The 17,904-nt window shown below is 43.1% G+C and overlaps 1 protein-coding gene across 1 annotated transcript in view; it reads right to left on the bottom strand.

The window, feature by feature from the left end:
• The window catches only part of IFT81 (intraflagellar transport 81), a 227,136-nt gene extending 222,189 nt beyond the window's left edge, over positions 1-4,947 (bottom strand). The window contains exon 1 of the mRNA XM_089676578.1: positions 4,834-4,947. The gene's annotated coding sequence lies outside the window, so the exon portion shown is untranslated. The remainder of the gene's footprint in view (positions 1-4,833) is intronic.
• Positions 4,948-17,904: the final 12,957 nt, after the last annotated feature.

Below are 17,904 nucleotides of genomic sequence, written 5' to 3'. Positions count from 1 at the left end.
CTATAGGGGCGTTTGGCAAGCATTGGTAAAACAGTCAAGTGTGAACGAGCCCTAAGTTGGAGTTTGGCTTCAATTTGTTGGTGTATCTAAATTTCCTATTCCATCTAACACTCCCCTCCCCCGAACTGCCAATGCTGCTCTCCAAAGGTGTCTCTGTGCTCCTTCTTTCAGAGTCTACTCTACTACAGGAGGTATGTTACTGGCCAGATCACCAGGCGAAAACAGAGGGGAAAAGCCTATAAAAGTAAAGCGCTGAGCAAACTGTATAATAATAATAAAAAAGAAAACTAATGCAGCCACCACATCCAATGATCGGTAAGCTGAAATACATTACATTTTTGTTTTTGGGTTTTATACCGCTTTAAACTCAGTTCTATTCAAGTATATATTCTTAACTCAGAAAAGTACTTCTATTGCTCTCAGCCTCCACCAAGTTCCTTTCTTTTGCTGTTGTGACCCAGTTTCCTCTTAGAGGGTGGCTATATTCGTTCTCCATGGTCTTACCATATGTATGAACGCAGCCACCCTCTATGGCTTGCTCTCAAGACAAACAATGGGCTACGGGATGTGAAGTGTGCATAGAGCAGTTCACATGACCTTAACTACGGTGTAATGCTTGCTCAAAACAAATGGAAGTGGTGGTGGGGGGGGGGTCAGGAGCTAAATGAGAATGTTACAAGTAGGCAGAAAAATACAGTAAGACCTAGTTTACAATTGTGATTGGGGAGCAGTAAAAACAGTAGCATTTTCAACTACCACCCTTAGCTGCAGAGGCAGCCGTACAAGATTATATACACATTCAGCCTCCGCGATGCATCCAAAATGATCCCCTCCGTCACGGTTGATGGGTAGCACTGCCTGCAAAATTGCAACCTATGCAAGTGAATAGGGCCGCGCTTCAACAACCCCACAATCAAGCAGACTTTATGGGATTTAAGTAGGCAGAGAGGATGCAACATAACATCTCCTTGCCAACTGTCAAATGCCCTCTGAAAAGGGTTCCACTACAGATTGCTCTTCAGAGGGTGACACTAGTGTGCATGAGCCCTAAGAAACAATTTAATGGAAAACAGATTACAGAGCTGTTAAGTAATGGCTGTGTATGGATTTTGGAGAGTAGGGGTATTGTTTAGTGATACTTTAGGTCACCAGCCTAGAATAAATATGAAGGTAACAGCTTCTGAATTAAAACTAAAAACAGTAAAAGACTCTTGCCTGCCTATATATAGCCTTTTCTTCCCACACAAAAAAAAGAAAAAGAAAAAAAACTTGTTGTAAATGTTAGTGTTGCACAGCTCAAAATAATCACCAAACTATAGTGACTCCAACTTACTTGTATATGTAACTACATGCACTCATTAAACCATTTTTGCACATATATATATATATATATATATATACACTCTTCTGTTATCAAAAAGTAATAATTACCACATTGTACATTCATACATTCAACAGTCTCTTAGATGTGAAATTAAGTGATTTCTCACAACCTATTGTATTTTCCACAAGTTTTGTGATTTTTCCCCACCGAGTTGATCCAGTGCTCCACCCAAAACTGATTTTGCAATTGTGTTCCACCTCAAGGTTCACACCATGAATCACACAGGAACCTGCTGAGCGTTCCGGGTGCAGTGTAATTTCAGCTCATTCATTTGAGTAGCCTGAAATCATGCCAGACCGCATCAAAAGTAGTGCATGCACTTTATAAAACACGCCACAACTGGATCGCATGGTGCTGTTGTACCATGTGATCTGGGCCAGACAAATGCATTGCGTTTGTGACCTGCATTTGGGGTGTTAACACTGACACCTGCTGCAGATCCTAAGTGCAGTGCATTTTGAACGCGGTGTGGGAAACATGCATAGAAAGTTTCCCACACCGTGTTCTGGTGTGAACCGAACATTATTCCTGATTTTGCTTGCATGTTTCAAGTCAGTGACTTAGAGCAATATTAACGGCTTATTATTTCTATGCCAAAATAAAAAACATTGTGTGAATCTTAAATCTCGCTGCTCCAAAGCTGGATTCACAGAAAAGGATCGCCCCACCAGCTCGGGAATAAAGGGAGCAGTGTCCTAGGTCCGTTCCAGTATCTAGAGTAAGGTGAGGGGGAGCGGACGCCGCTCAGAACCAACCCCAAGAGTCCAACGTGTTGAGTGTATGGAGTGGCCTCAGCACCACACTAGCCACGCCCACTGGACGTGGCTAGTGCGATGCTGAAGAAACTTCATACACTCATCACATCGGACTCCTGGGTCTGGTTCTGAGCGGCGTCCGCTCCCCCTTACCCTAATTAAAATAAAACACATGTTATACATACCCGTTCTGTGCAATAATATTGCCAAAAGCAGTTTCTTACCTCCTCTTTGGTGGTCCCCCCACTGGTGCTGCCTGACCTTTCTTCCTCCGAAGGAAGAGCCAGGCTGTGTGCGTCCATGGACACACACAGCACCAGTAAGCCCATAGCAGTTTTACTGACAGTAGTAGTAGCCTATGGCTATTGCTGTCCTCAGCATCTCCTTGCGACCAGGAAGAGGGGAGAGAGGTGCTGCAGACAGGACAGCGTCAGGTAAGTGTTTAGGGATGGGGGGGGAACAAGTAGTGGGGAGTTTTTTTTTATCTTAAAGCTGAACTAAACCCATCAATTTAACAGTTTCAAAAAACACATTCCCAGAGTGCCAGGAATAGAACTGTCACATTTCATTTTGTTCTCACCCAAACAACTTCCCTGGCTGAAAAGGATAAGAGGGTTTAGTTCTGTTTTAGGGGCCCATTCACACTAGAGACATTGTACGGGAGACCCACATTCTATGCCGGTTTCCCGAATTGCCTTCCAATTGCACTGCCCTTAAGATCTACAGCTTAGTTAACGACACCCCAAACGCAGGTCACAAACACAGTGCATATGTCAGCGCCAGATCACATGGTACAAAAGCACCATCAGATGCGATCCGGTTACAGTGTGTTTCCAAAGTAGCGCATTCACTACTATTGTGCAGCGCCGTGTAGTGCGATTTCAGCCCATTGAAGATGAAAGGGCTAAAAATCGCACTGCACAGAACTACATGTGAATCACACAGGAATCGCTCAGTGTTCCTGTGCAAGTCACATGCAGTTCCTAGTATGAATGGGCCCTAACACAGAGAATGCAATAAGGTAAAAAATGTTTACTTTAGAACCACTTTCTGCCCAGACTATAGCCGAAAGATGGCTACAGCGTGGTCAGCTTGTTCTGGGAGGATGTCCTCCCAGAATCCCCCCCGGGGCACGCATCGAGAGTGCTCTGTCATCACTGTGACGTTTGGACAAAGCTGATCACAAAGAGAGGTAAAGTGCCTATCACATCGGCCCTTTACCATGTAATAAGCTGTGTCCAATCACAGCTGATCACAGTGTAAATAGACTTGCCGCTTATCCGCAGTCCTCTCCTCATGCGTGGTGACAATATGAGGAGAAGAGAGCCAGTCAACGGCGATTCTCTCGGAACATCTACACTGATAATCAGGGCACTGATCATCAGGACCTTGATTATCAGTGCAATCAGTGCAGCCCCATAAGTACCCATCAGTGCTACCTGTAAGTGCCTCCTCATCAGTTCCACCTATCAGTGACACCTATCGGTGCTACCCATAAGTGCCCATCGGTGCTGCCCGTAAGTGCCTCCTCATCAGCTCCGCCCGTCAGTGCCTCCTCATCAGTTCCGCCCATCAGTACCTCCTCATCAGTTCCGCCCATCAGTGCCACCTCATCAGTTCCGCCCATCAGTGCCACCTCATCTGTGCCTCCTCATCTTTTCCGCCCATCAGTGCCTCCTCTTCAGTTCCGCCCATCAGTGCCTCCTCATCAGTTCCGCCCATCAGTGCCACCTCATCAGTTCCGCCCATCAGTGCCACCTCATCAGTTCCGCCTATCAGTGCATCCTCATCAGTGCCTCCTCATCTTTTCCGCCAATCAGTGCCTCCTCTTCAGTTCCGCCCATCAGTGCCTCCTCTTCAGTTCCGCCCATCAGTGCCTCCTCATCAGTTCCGCCCATCAGTGCCTCCTCATCAGTTCCGCCCATCAGTGCCTCCTCATCAGTTTCGCCCATCAGTGCCTCCTCATCAGTTTCGCCCATCAGTGCCTCCTCATCAGTTTCGCCCATCAATGCCACCTCATCAGTTCTGCCCATCAGTGCGTCCTCATCAGTTCCGCCCATCAGTGCGTCCTCATCAGTTCCACCTATCAGTGCATCCTCATCAGTTCCGCCCATCAGTGCATCCTCATCAGTTCCGCCCATCAGTGCCTCATCAGTTCAGCCTATCACTGATGCCTATCAGTGCCCATCAGTGCCTCCTCATCAGTTCAGCCTATTACTGATGCCTATCAGTGCCCATCAGTGCCTCCTCATCAGTTCCACCTATCAGTGCCTCCTCATCAGTTCAGCCTATCAGTGCCTCCTCATCAGTTCAGCCTATCACTGATGCCTATCAGTGCCCATCAGTGCAGCAGAAAAATTACTTATTTGCAAAATAACAAAAACTAAGAAAAACATTTTTTTCCGATTGTTTAGCAAAAAGTACCAAAACACCACCAAGAGAAAGCTATCTCAGAAAACGGTAAAAATGTCACATGGCTAGGCACGGGGTTAAGCTACTGAAGGCAGCGGGTCAGTGTCAGAGCCAAGCAACTAACATTGGCAGTCGGGTGAACAATGGCAGCCCCATATCCTCTCATGGAAGGTCCTATCTCCAATACTATTTAAACAAAGTTCCAGAACATTCTCATTCGCATCAAGTATAATACTACTCTACAAAAAGAGAAATGAAAAGCACAGAAACGTGAAATGTTACCTGACACAATAGACAGTCCTAGAAGAAGCGTGACACAGTTGTCAAGGAGACGCTCTCCTCACTGCTAAGGTCACTTCCTGTCATGAGAGGAAGTCTCAGGAACAGCAGATAAAGGCTCGTCACAGTAGAGAGCGAGAGCGCGCAGCAGCTCCTCAGCTCGTGTGCTATGCTGACCTCTAGCGGCCGAAGTCTAGAAGGCTTTTGAAACGTTTCTAATGATGGAAGACGGCCGAGAGGAGGCCAGCAGGCAGTGACATGCATTTATTATTATCATTAATATTATTATACAGGATTTATATATCGCCAACAGTTTGCTCAGCGATTTACAATATAACGGGAGACAATACAGCAACAATACAGTTCAATACAAGAGGGATTAGAGGGCCCTGCTCCTTGGAGCTTACAATCTAGGAGGGAGGGTCTAGTGGCACAAAAGGTAGTAACTGTGGGGGATGGACTGGTTGGAAGAGTAGAAGATTCCATTATTAGCTGAGGGCAGGATAGCCTTCCCTGAAGAGATAGGTTTTCAGAGATCGCCTAAAAGTGAGCAGAGTAGGTGATAGTCTGATAAATTGGGGTAGAGAGTTCCAGAGGATGGGGGAAGCTCTGGAGAAGTCCTGGAGATGAGCATGGGAGGAGGAGACGAGGGAGCTAGAGAGTAGGAGGTCTTGCGAGGAGCGGAGAGTACGGTTTGGGTGATATTTGGAGACAAGATTGGTGATGTAATTTGGGGCAGAGTTATAAATGGCTTTATATATTATTATTGTTTTGAATTGTATCCGTTGTGCAATGGGAAGCCAGCGGAGGGATTGGCAGAGAGGGGTGGCAGATACAGAACAGTTAGTAAGGTGGATGAGTCTGGCAGCAGCATTCATGATAGACTGAAGAGGGGATAGCCTGCGATTAGGTAGGCCAATGAGGTGGGAGTTACAATAGTCGAGGCGAGATATAACAAGGGAGTGAATAAGTGGCTTAGTGGTTAAGAATGGCCGTATCTTGGAGATGTTGCGGAGGTGAAGTCTACAAGATTTGGACAGTGATTGGATTTGGGGGTGAAAGGACAGATGGGAGTCTAGGATTACACCTAGTACCCTGGCATGAGGGGAGGGACTGATGATTGTGTTATTGATCTTGATGGAGAAGTCAGGGGAGGGGGCACGGGCTAAGGGGAATACTAAGAGCTCAGTTTTAGAAAGATTGAGTTTGAGGAAGTGGAGTGACATCCATGCCGATATGTCACTTAGCAGGTTAGTAATGCGAGAGGAGACTGAAGGGGTGAGGTGAGGAGTAGAAAGATAGATTTGTGTATCATCAGCATAGGAATGGTACATAACCACTTGCCCTCCTGAGGATTTACCCCCCTTCCTGACCAGGCCTCTTTTTGCTACTCAGCGCTGCACTAATTCAACTGATAATTGCGCGGTCATGCAATGCTGCATGCAAACGAAATATACGTCCTTTTTTTCACACAAATAGAGCTTTCTTTCGGTGGTATTTGATTACCTGTGTGCTTTTTATTTTTCACGCTATAAACAAAAAAAGTCCAAACATTTTGAAGACAAATTATATTTTTTACTTTCAGCTATAAAAAATATATAGTAAACTCAAAGTTAGTTATAAATTTAGGCCAAAATGTATTCTGCTGCATGTTTTTGGTAAAAAATATCCCAATAAGTGTATATTGATTGCTTTGTGTGAAAGTTATAGCGTCTACAAACTATGGTATAGATACTGCAATTTACACCATTTTTTTGCTATACAGCACTGTGCTAGTTTAACGGACAATAGCACGGTCATGCAATACAGTACATAAATGAAATTTATGTCCTTTTTTAACACAAATAGAGCTTTCTTTTGGTGGTATTTGATCACCTGTGCACTTTTTATTTTTTGGCACTATAAACAAAAACATTTTTGAAGAAAAAAACATTTTTTGAAAAAAAACAATATTTTCTCATTTCGGTCATAAAAATGATCCAAAAAAACTAAAATTTTGTCATAAATTTAGGCCAAAATGTATTCTGCTACATGTTTTTATTTATTTATTGCTTTGAGTGAAAGTTATAGCATCTACAAACTACGGTATAGATAATGGAATTTACACAGCTTTTACTTTCTGACTGCTCATCACATTTCTTGAGGTGCTAAAATACCAGGATAGTACAAACACCCTCAAATGACCCCTTTTTGGAAAGCAAAACATTTTTTATTTATTTTTTTTACACAAAGTTGTCATTTAAATTATTTATTTCTCGCACAAGCTATGGGTATATGTGGAATTACACCCCAAAATACATTCTGCTACTTCTACCGAGTATGGGGATACCACATGTGTGAGACTTTTTGGGAGCTTAGCCACATACAGGAGCCTGAAATCCAATGACCACTTTCATAGCCTGAAGGTGCGTAACTTCCTCATTTCACTTCCTCAATACCTATCACAGTTTCGAAGGCCCTGATATGCCAAAACCCCCCCCCCCCCCAAATGACCCCTTTCTGGAAAGTAGACGCCCCAAGGAAAAAGAGGTATGGTAAGTACTTTGCAGATCTCATTTTTTCTCACAAGGTTATGAAATATAAAAAAAGAATAGAAAAAATATGTTTTTGTTTTTTTTCTTCATTTTCCAAAAACTTGTGGCAATAAATGAGATCTGAAAAATACTTACCATGCTTCTTATCAAATTCCTTGAGGTGCCTACTTTCCAAAAAGGGGTCATTTGGGGGGGTTAGGTGCTATCCTGGCATTTCAGGGCCTCCGAAACTGTGATAGGTAGTCTGGAAGTGTAATGAGGAAATAAAGCCCTTTAAAAGCCTGATGGTGCTTATTGGATTATGGGGTCCTGTACTTGGCTAGACTGCCAAAACGTCTCTCACTTGTGGTACCACCATACTCGGGGAGAAGTAGCAGAATGTATTTTGGGGAGTAATTCCACATATACCCATGGCATGTGTGAGCAGTAAATCATTTAAGTGACAATTTTGTGTAAAAAAAAAAATTTTTTTTGTCATTTTCCAAAAACTTGTGGGAAAAAAATTAATTCTTCTATTGATTCAACATGCCTCTCAGCAAATAGCTTGGGGTGTCTACTTTCCAAAAATGGGTCGTTTTGGGGGGTGGGGGCGTTTTATGCCCAGCATTAGAAGTTTATGCCACACATCACTCACTCTTCTAACCACCTGAAGATCAAGCCTTTTCTGACACTTTTTGTTCACATGAAAAAAATCTGTATTTTTGCTAGGAAATTAACCACTTGCCTACTGGGCACTTCTACCCCTTCCTGCCCAGGCCAATTTTCAGCTTTCAGCGCTGTCGCACTTTGATTAACAATTGTGCGGTCATGCAATATTGTACCCATATGAAATTTTTTCTCACAAATAGAGCTGTCTTTTGGTGGTATTTAATCGCCGCTGGGCACTTTACTTTTTGCGCTATAAACAAAAAAAAGTGGAAAAAATTTGAAAAAAAAAAGTTTCTTTGTTTCTATTATAAAATTTTTCAAACAGGTAATTTTTCTCCTTCACTGATGTGCGTTGATGAGGCAGCACTGATAGGCAGCACTGATGGGCACTGATAGGCGGCACTAATAGGCGGCACTGATAGGCAGCACTAATGAGGTGTCACGGATAGGCGGCACTGATAGGTGGCACTGATAGACAGCACTGATAGGTGGCACTGACTGGCATCACTGCTAGGCACTGACTGGCACAACTGCTGGGCACTGACTGGCACAACCACTGGGCACTGACTGGCAGCACTGCTGGGCTGCACTGATGGGCACAGGTGGGTGGCACTGGTGGGCACAGGTAGGTGGCACTGCTGAATGGCACAGGAGGGTGTACTGCTAGGCACAGGTGGGCGCACTGCTGGGCACAGGTGGGCGGAACTGGTGGGTGGCACTGCTGGGCACCGATCATCAGGGCACTGATCATCAGTGCCCTCATGATCGGTGCCGATCCCTGCTCTGACAACTGCCAGTTTTCGGCAGTACTTTCCTCACACTCTGACAGCGTGAGGAAAATACAGCCGAGAACCGGCAATTGCATTTCCCGGTGATCAGCGTGTCATTGGACACGGCTGATCACGTGGTAAAAGGCCGCTGTGATTGGCGTTATACTACATCACATGATCAGCTGTGTCCGTAGGACACAGCAATCACGGAGATCACTGGGTGCACGCCCCGGGGGCACGCAGGAGAGCGCGTTCTGGGAGGACGTCATATGACGCCCTCCCAGAACTGGCCGGCCGCAGTGTAGCCGTCATTCGGCTATCTGCGGTTGGCAAGTAGTTACCTTAAACCCCCAAATATTATATATTTTTTTAAAGCAGACACCCTAGTGAATAAAATGGTGGGTACTACAATATTTTATGGCACATAGTACTCGCGCATCGATTTTTCAAAAGCAATTTAAAAAAAAAAAAAATTTTTTTTACTTTTAATGCACAAAAACACAATATATTGGCCAATTATTTGGTAAAATATAAAAGAAGATGGTATGCCGAGTAAATAGATACCAAACATGACATGCATTAAAACTGTGCATGCCCCGTGCAATGGCAACAAACTGCATACATTTTTAATATCCATAGGCAACGATTTAAAAGCCTTTAAAAACTACCATTTTAGATTTACAGAGGAGGTCTAGTGTTGGAATTACTGCCCTTGATCTGGCGTTCACAGTGATACCTCACATGTATGGCGCAACTGCTGTTTACATACCGGCACAGGGTCAAGGCTTGTGCACACAGGTGTGCGTGCATGGGAGGGGTGAGGTTTTTTTTTAAGTTATTTTGATTTTTTTATTATTTTTTATCACTTTTAATGCTTTCACAGGGAATGCAAATGTCCCCTATAACTTCAATGGGCATTGTCATATATTCTTTTTAGAAATGTGGGGTCTATCAGACTTTAGATATCTCCTCTTCCCTTACATTTCCTAATCAAACCAAAATCGTTGTGATCAGATGCTTTCCCAATTTACAAATGGCGCTGTTTATATCCTGCAAAACTGAAAAACTGAAGTGATGAAATGCTCGTAGCTTCTGATTTCTTAGGCTATAGAGATGATTGGCACCACTCTGGTCTCCAATCAGCTTTATGGTCAGCTGCGGGAGAAACACCTGCTGCATTCTCAGGTTCCCTGCTCGAGAAGTCCGTGGAAGGCAGCGGGGGGGAGGGGGGGGGGCATCATCTCCCACTGCTTGTAGAAGCAATCCTGCAGCTAATTAGCCACTAAAATTGCCTTTATATGAAAGCTGATCGCCGGCTGAAAAAAATGATACCAGGATGATGCCTGCAGCTGTAGGCATAATCCTGGTATAACCATTCAAAGTCCAGTGATGTACCAGTACATTGCTGATCCTTGTTGGGTATACAGTTGTGTTCAAAATAATAGCAGTCAGACATCACTAACCTGATCAATCACTGTTTTTGGTAGAAATGATATTTCTACATGGCAAATAATTTACTAGCAGGTGTAGTAGAGTAATAGAAATCCAACAGACCCAACAGTCATGACATGCATGCTGCTGATTCTGTGTAATTGAATCACTAATTGAAAGGGGCATGTTCAAAATAATAGCAGTGTGGAGTTCTATTAGTGAGGTCATTCATTCTTTGAAAAACAGGTGGCAATTATTGCCCTTATTTAAGGAAGGAAGGCAGCAATTGTTGTACATGCTGGTTACAGTGCATTTCTCTCTGAAATTCTGAGGAAAATGGGTCATTCCAGACATTGTTCAGAAGAACAGCGTACCTTGATTAAAAAGTTGATTGGAGAGGGGAAAACATATAAAGAAGTGCAGAAAATGATAGGCTGCTCAGCTAAAATGATCGCAAATGCTTTAAAATGGCAACCAAAACCTGAAAGACGTGGAAGAAAGTGAAAAACTACCATTCGAATGGATAGAAGAATAGCCAAAATGGCAAGGACTCAGCCAACAATCAGCTCCAGGAAGATCAAAGAAGGTGTAAAGTTACATGTGAGTACTGTTACAATTAGAAGATGCCTATGTGAAGCCAAGCTATCTGCAAGAAGCCCCCGCAAAGTCCCACTGTTGAAAAAAAGACGTGCTGAAGAGGTTACAATTTGCCAAAGAGCACATTGACTGGCCTAAAGAGAAATGGCGCAACATTTTGTGGACTGATGAAAGTAAGATTGTTCTTTTTGGGTCTAGTGGCCGGAGACAGTTTGTCAGACGACCCCCAAACACTGAATTCAAGCCACAGTACACTGTGAAGACAGTGAAGCATGGTTGCGCAAGCATCATGATATGGGGATGTTTCTCATACTACGGTGTTGGGCCTATTTATCGCATACCAGGGATCATGGATCAGTTTGAATACATCAGAATACTTGAAGAGGTCATGCTGCCTTATGCTGAAGAGGAAATGCCCTTGAAATGGGTGTTCCAACAAGACAACGACCCCAAACACACCAGTAAACGTGCAACATCTTGGTTCCAGACCAACAAGATTGACGTTATGGAGTGGCCAGCCCAATCCCCGGATCTTAATCCAATAGAAAACTTGTGGGGTGACATCAAAAATGCAGTTTCTGAGGCAAAACCAAGAAATAGAGAAGAACTGTGGAATGTAGTCCAATCATCCTGGGCTGGAATACCTGTTCACAGGTGCCAGAAGTTGGTTGACTCCATGCAACACAGATGTACAGCAGTTCTCAGAAACAGTGGTTGTACAACTAAATATTCATTAAGTGATTCAAAGGAAAGCAAAACCTTCAAACATTTTTCAGTTTATATAGTGAATGTTTGAGTTTGTAAAGAAGAATACAAACACTGCTATTTTTTTGAACAGTCTAATATTCACTTTTCTTCAATTTTTTAGAGGAACAAAACAAATTTGATATATTTTTCTTCATGTTTTGATTTGGAATAGAATGTGTAGTGTTCCCAATGCATTTGTGTGTATGGAAATAAAAGCTATTAGAAGGATTTTGAGCTTTATTCACTTTTTTCAACACACTGCTATTATTTTGAACACAACTGTATATATATGTGATTTTGCAGTTCCACGTAGGGGGCGCGCACTCTACCCGCGCCGGCATTCGCAGCTACGGCTTTCAATCACCGGGTCCTGGTCGGTTTTTACTCGCTGGTGCTGGTGATTGCTGAGGATCTCCGATGGGGGGGAGGACTGTTAGTAAACAAAACAGTTTCTCCCTGTCAGCTCCTGCACACTGCTTTTTTTTTATGGCTCTGCTCAGCAGTGTGCCCAACGGCACCACCTGCCTGGCGTTTGCATATTCTCCCTGTGCCTCCGTGGGTTTCCTCCAGGTACTCCGGTTTCCTCCCACACTCCAAAGACATGCTGGTAGGTTAACCACCTCCCATCTGGCCATTGTATATAGACGGCTAGATGGTGGCAGTGCAGGGGCAGGTGGCCGTTTATAAATGGCCTCCCCGCCCCTGCTTGTGCGCGGTCCCTGGGACACAGTGGAACACCGATCGTCGTACGGGACCTCTGTGTGCGGTCCCAATCATGTGATCACTGAATGGCCAATCAGTGGTCACATGCAGAGTAGTAAGCAAGATGTCACTTCTGACATCATTGCTTACTACGCGCAAAATCTGTGAATGATCACAGATATCACATGGTACAGGGCTATTCACAACAGCCTTGTACCATGTGACAAGCTCTAAGCAATCACAGCTCACACAGTATTTCTCAATGGCTGCAAAAATGCAGCCAGAGAGAAGGTGAAATGATTGCTTTTACAGCCTTTATGGGTGTAAAAGCAATCAGTGTAAAAAAAAAAAAAATCTTCATCACCCCCCACAAGTAGTACAGTGTCATCATGGTGACACTGTACTGCTAGGGTGACAGTAAATAAAAAAAAACAGCATAATAATATAAAAAAATAAAAATATTAAAAAAATGCAAAAAATTATAATTTTATGTTAAACTAATTTGGGTTATTTTTTTTCTTTTTACTAAAAAGATAACTGAATACGTTTTGGCCAAGATTTATGATGAAATATTTATTTGCAAACTTTTATAAGAAAAACACTTTTTTTCCAAATTTTTGGACATTTTCATTTACATAGCAAAAAAAAATAAAAATCCCAGCTGTGAATAAATACCACCAAAATAAAGTTTTATCTGTCTCAAAAAAATGCTAAAAAATTCATATGGGTACAGTGTTGCATGACCACGCAATTGTCATTCAAAGTGTGATAGCACTGAAAGCTAAAAATTGGCCTGGACAGGAAGAGGGGAAAGTGTCCAGACTGGAAGCGGTTAATAGGCGTCTGTCTAAATTGGCCCTAGTATGTGTATGTATGAATGTGAGTTAGGGACCTTAGATTGTAAGCCCCTTGAGGGTTAGGGACTGATGTGAATGTGCAATATATATGTAAAGCACTGCGTAAATTGATGGCACTATACAAGTACCTGAAATAAATAAATACAGTAAAACACACCCAGAACATCATGTAAAACACACAGCACACAGTTAACCCTTTGATCGCCCCACATGTTAACCCCTTCCTGCCTAGTGCCATTAGTACAGTGTCAGTGCTTTTTATTAGCACTAATCACTGTATTGGTGTCACTGGGGATGTCAGTGGCACCAAATCAGTTCCCCCCCAGTGTCAGAATGCCCACCGTAGTCTTGCAATAAGTCACTGATCGCGACCATTATTAGTAAAAATTAAAAAACAAAAAGCTCAGTATATATACCGCCATTTGTAAACGCTATAACTTTCAGGTAAACCAGTTCATTTACACGTATTGGGATTTTTTTTAGCAAAGACACAGAGCATTTTTTTTTTACTGGACATGTTTAATAGCAAAAAGTAAAAAATATTGTTTTGTTTTTTTTCAAATTTGTTGGTCTTTTTCTTTATAGCGCAAAAAATAAAAAAACGCTCAGGCGATCAAATACCACCGAAAGAAAGCTCCATTTGTGGGAAAAAAAGGACATAAATTTAATTTGGGTGCAGCGTTGCATGACTGCGCAATTGTCACTTAAAGTAATGCAGCACAGTATGGCAAAAAATGGCCTGGTCAGGAAGGGGGGGAAATCCTCTGGAGGGGGAGGGGTTAAGCTATATTGGAAACAGCCAGCCTTTCTTCAGCCAAGCTGTAAAGCAGAGCCTAGAAAATATCTGAAAAGTAGCCGCGTGCTCCACCTACTGGCTGAAAAGGGCACACAACAATCAGATCCGCCTGCAAGAAATCTGTTATTCAAGAGCATTTGATGAAATCTTTACAAACATACGACACATTCACTCCATTTGTTTTGGTTCAAATTTAATTCCATCATTAACCCCTTGGCGCCGGTGCCTCCCGGTCCTTTAAGGGTTTCAGAAGCCGGGATGTGGGGTTTAGGGTCATGTGACGACCGTGACACGCCATCACATGAAAGAGGAGATCAGGACCTTTCCGTAAGTGCCAGACGTGTGCTGGGAGCACACTCTCAGCACATATGTTTTTCTTAATTGCACACAAATGTGCGGACGCTCGGCGTCAAGGCCCAGATTCTGTGCCAAGCCGAGGTCAGATCAGGAGAGCAGGTGAGAACATCCATTAGCCAAGCCAAGGTCAGATCAGGAGAGCAGGTGAGAATATCCTTTAGCCAAGCCAAGGTCAGATGAGGAGAGCAGGTGAGAATATTCGTTAGCCAAGCCAGGATCAGATCAGGAGAGCAGGCGAGAATATCTATTAGCCAAGCCGGAGTCAGATCAGGAGAGCAGGCAGAGAAGACAGGTCCAGGAACAAGCCAAATCGGTAACAGCAGATCACAGTAGCAAGGGAACACGGACAAAGGTACTGGGGAGCCAGAGATCAACCAGCAATTTGAGGGAGTGATGGGCTGTCTTATTAAGTCCGTCTGGTGCCAAACTGGGCTAATACGTGCATAAATGCGCGTTCCGGCTCGCAACCGTGCGCCTATGCGCATAGATTTTCACAAGCATTCATTTCTGTGGCCATGCAAGGTACTGGCAGGAGTGCCAGGTCTCTGAGTACCTCTCCTGTGGACAGAGCCCTAACACTGTTCTGTTAGTGGATCCTGCTCAGATGCTCACACACTGTAGTTAACAGGAGACATTTTATTAGGTGCTTCTAGCTGCCATTATACATGTGTCTGCCCTAGAACTACAACCAAAGAGAGGCAATAACACAGTTGTACCAGTATCTAAGTAGTGAGACCCCTAGAGGCCATACACAGCATATAACATATTGCTACATCCTTTCTCTTTTAAATAAAAGAACAATGAAATATAACAAACACAAAATGGTGAAGTAGAACATAGCTATAAATTAGATATGATCCTTGAGGTGAGCCGGCTTTCTGATTGTTCTGCCAGCTCGCGTAACATATGAGGTTTCTTCTGATTCTGGCAGTCTATTTTCTGGGACTGTCTCTCTTTGCCTAGAGACCTCCCTATGCTCCTCAGCAGTTCCTGTTTCTTTGTTGCTGGTATTCATAGTCTCATCACTTTGAGTATCCATATACTGTTCCCAGGGCCCTGTATCATCTCCTTCTTGTGTTTTTCTCAGATGTCTCCGATTTCTCCTCCATCTTCTTCCATCCTCTGTTATAATTTCATAGGACCGTGGTCCCAATTTCTGTACAACCTTCGCTTTTTTCCAGTGTTTGTCATATTTCCCTATTGGCTGAATCCGTACATTGTCATTGCTCTGGAGAACAGGCAGATCTTTTGCAGATTTATTATAATAGAAAGCTTGCCTATCTTGATTCTTCATTAGTTTGGCTTTAACATTGCCCACAAGCTTTGGCTTTAGTAGTTGACCTGCAGTTGGTAGGAGAGTCCTTGTACGTCTACTCATAAGCCGCTGTGCTGGACTGGTGTCTAGGCCTTGTGTGGGTGTGTTTCTGTGGTCCAGTATAGACAGGTATATCTCTGTACCTGCCTGTTTTGCCTTTTGCATGAGTCTTTTGGCTGTTTTTACTGCTGACTCGGCTTTACCATTACTCTGCGGATATCCAGGAGATGATGTCTGGTGCTCAAATTCCCACCTCTCCCTGAATTTTTTGAATTCTTCCGATGTAAATTGAGCGGCGTTGTCAGAGAACACAATATCCGGAATGCCATATCTGGCAAAATGGGCCTTGAGTTTTTTAATTACTGTTTTGGCCCTTGTGTCCTGTAAGTAGTCTATCTCCCAGAAGTTGGAAAAATAGTCCACAGTTACCAGATATTCCTTGTCGTTCCACGTGAACAGATCTGTTCCTACTTTTGACCATGGTCTGTTTGGAATTGTATGTGGTTGCAATGTCTCTTTCGGTTGCTTATCATTGCACGATGCACATATTTCACACTGTGCTATAAAGTTTTTTATGTGGTCATTCATTCCAGGCCAATAAACATATTCTCGTGCACGACGTAGACATCCTTCTATACCTAAGTGAGTCGAGTGCAATCTTTCTATAATGTCTCTTCTAAGTGATTGTGGTATGACAGCTCTTTCTCCTTTAAAGATGATTCCATGCTGCACAGAGAGTTCATCTCTTATGTGAAAAAATGGAGAAACCTCCATTGGAGCATGCTGCTTGTGTTTTGGCCATCCCTTCAAGATGACAGTCGATAGGATCTGTAGAGTTTTATCTTCCGCTGTGCAGGTCTGTATTTGTTTCAGTCTGTCTTTTGAGACAGACAGATATTCACACATATTGATGCTTTCAATGTCTTTTTCTTCTTCATTTGTGATGGGTAAGTAAGCTCTGCTTAGGGCATCTGCAATCAGTAAATCCTTCCCTGGACAGTAACAAATGTTAAAATCATATTTCTGAAGCCTTAACAGCATACGCTGCAGTCTTTTTTGGGCATTCAGTAGTGGCTTCTTTGTAATACTTTCTAAAGGCTTGTGATCTGAATGCACCACCACTTGTCGACCGTAGGTGTACTGGTGAAATTTCTCTAACCCAAATACTACCGCTAGTAGTTCCTTCTCGATTTGAGCATATCCTTGCTCTGTTAGAGTTAACGCTCTGCTTGCATATGTGATTGGCTGCTTATCCTGCATTAGTGTGGCTCCAAGGCCGGTTTCTGAGGCATCACATTGTACTACCACTGCTTGATCTGGATCAAAATATTTTAGCGTTGCTGCGTCTGCAATAGCATTTTTCACTGACTGAAAAGCAGTTTCATGGCTTTCTGTCCATTCCCAGAGTACGTCTTTGTGAGTTAGCTGTCTCAGTGGCTCACACATGTCTGATAAATGCTTGCAAAATTTGGAAAGATAATTCACCATGCCCAGGAATCGTTGTACTCCACGTATATCTGTAGGTGTCGGCATGTCCTGTATCGCCCTCACCTTCTCTGGATCGACTTTAACATCATTTGAGGTAAGAAGATGTCCAATATATGGTACTTCTGTCATTTTTAGTTTGAATTTTTCCAGGTTCAGTTTGATTTGTTTTTTTCTACATCTGTCTAAGAATTGTATCATCTTTTTATCGTGATCCTTTGTTGCGGATTCTAGATCATCACCTTCCCCAACTATTAGTATATCGTCTGCTATTATTTTTACTCCAGACAGTCCTTCCAAAGCTTGCATCAATTTTTGTTGGAACACTTCTGGAGCTGGGCTTACTCCCATTGGCATTCTAAGCCACTTATAGCGTCCAAATGGGGAAGAAAATGCTGTTAATAAACTTGATTCTTTATCCAGTTCCACGTGCCAGAACCCATTTTTCACATCACATACCGAAAATATTTTAGCCTTTGATAGATCTGGTAGAATATCTTCTATTGTTGGCATTGGATAGTGATTTCTTTTAAGGGCCTTGTTCAGTGGCTTAGGATCAATGCATATTCTTAACTTGCCTGATGGTTTTTTCACTATCACCAAACTGCTTATCCAGTCTGTGCTTTCCTGTACTGGTGCTATCATACCTCTGCTGTGCAAATCCTGCAGTTCCTCTTTAAGCGGTTGCATTAAGGCTACAGGTACTCTTCTTGTAGGCAGTCTGGTAGGCTGTATTGTGTGATCAATTTCTAGTTTGTATTTACCTTCCAGGCACCCATCACCTTCAAATAAATCAGCATACTCTGTTTTTATGTGGTGAAAATCCAAAATGTAT

The sequence above is a fragment of the Staurois parvus genome, unplaced genomic scaffold (assembly GCF_062004578.1).
Source record: "Staurois parvus isolate SC_StPar_1 unplaced genomic scaffold, SC_StPar_1.0 ptg000014l, whole genome shotgun sequence".
Taxonomy (NCBI): Eukaryota; Metazoa; Chordata; class Amphibia; order Anura; family Ranidae; genus Staurois; species Staurois parvus.
Note: the sequence above shows the minus strand (reverse complement) of the source record. Positions and strands in the feature narration are given on the sequence as shown.